Source organism: Camelina sativa, unplaced genomic scaffold (assembly GCF_000633955.1).
Source record: "Camelina sativa cultivar DH55 unplaced genomic scaffold, Cs unpScaffold01848, whole genome shotgun sequence".
Lineage (NCBI taxonomy): Eukaryota > Viridiplantae > Streptophyta > Magnoliopsida > Brassicales > Brassicaceae > Camelina > Camelina sativa.
The window spans coordinates 2,654-3,242 of NW_010922965.1; the positions used below are offsets into that span (position 1 = coordinate 2,654).

At 41.9% G+C, this 589-nt stretch overlaps 1 long non-coding RNA gene across 1 annotated transcript; it reads right to left on the minus strand.

The window, feature by feature from the left end:
• Positions 1 to 59: 59 nt before the first annotated feature.
• Positions 60 to 578, minus strand: LOC104774190. Its single transcript, XR_765262.2, has 3 exons — positions 399 to 578; positions 211 to 288; positions 60 to 114 (listed from the first exon to the last, which is right to left on the minus strand). It is a non-coding gene; the product is annotated as an uncharacterized LOC104774190 (long non-coding RNA).
• Between the last annotated feature and the right edge of the window lie 11 nt (positions 579 to 589).

A 589-nucleotide genomic window follows, 5' to 3' on the forward strand; every position in this document is an offset into this window, starting at 1 on the left:
GTTTAACATGTCCTAAATATCAACAAGTCCAGAGCAAAAGGTAAGAGATTGACGTCTTACCAGAAGGTGTTCATGTCTGAGCAGCTTATGTGGTCGTTGAGAGTGGAAATTCAACTGTTAACAGAGTAGATGAGTTAAGTCTCTCGGTTAAAAACTGAATCACAAAAAGGTTTGACAACGGCAAAAGGAGATTCAGTGAAAAGTGATTACCTGTATCTCGACAGAGAAGTTGCGGAGTTAAACGGATAAGTAGTGAGGCTCGTCGGAGAAGTAAACAGAGCCGATCACCTGAATTAGTTTCAGAAGTGGAAATTTTATAAGCTTTAAAATTTCAGGAAAATCTCAGAAGATCCTAATCTCTAAGAGTCAAGAGGAGACAAGAGAGAGATTAGATGTACCTGGGATTTGCAGAGGAAGAGATTTCCAAAGGTAGTCATTGGAGAACGTACGACGGTGGTCGAGTTCACCTTAGACGTTTTGTCAAAGGAGACAAAGGAGCTGTGGTTTTGTTGATTCATTGGAGGAGACCAAGGTGATGTCTCCAAAATTCTCGGAGCAGGTCGGGAATGATGGAGGAGAACACAGCCAG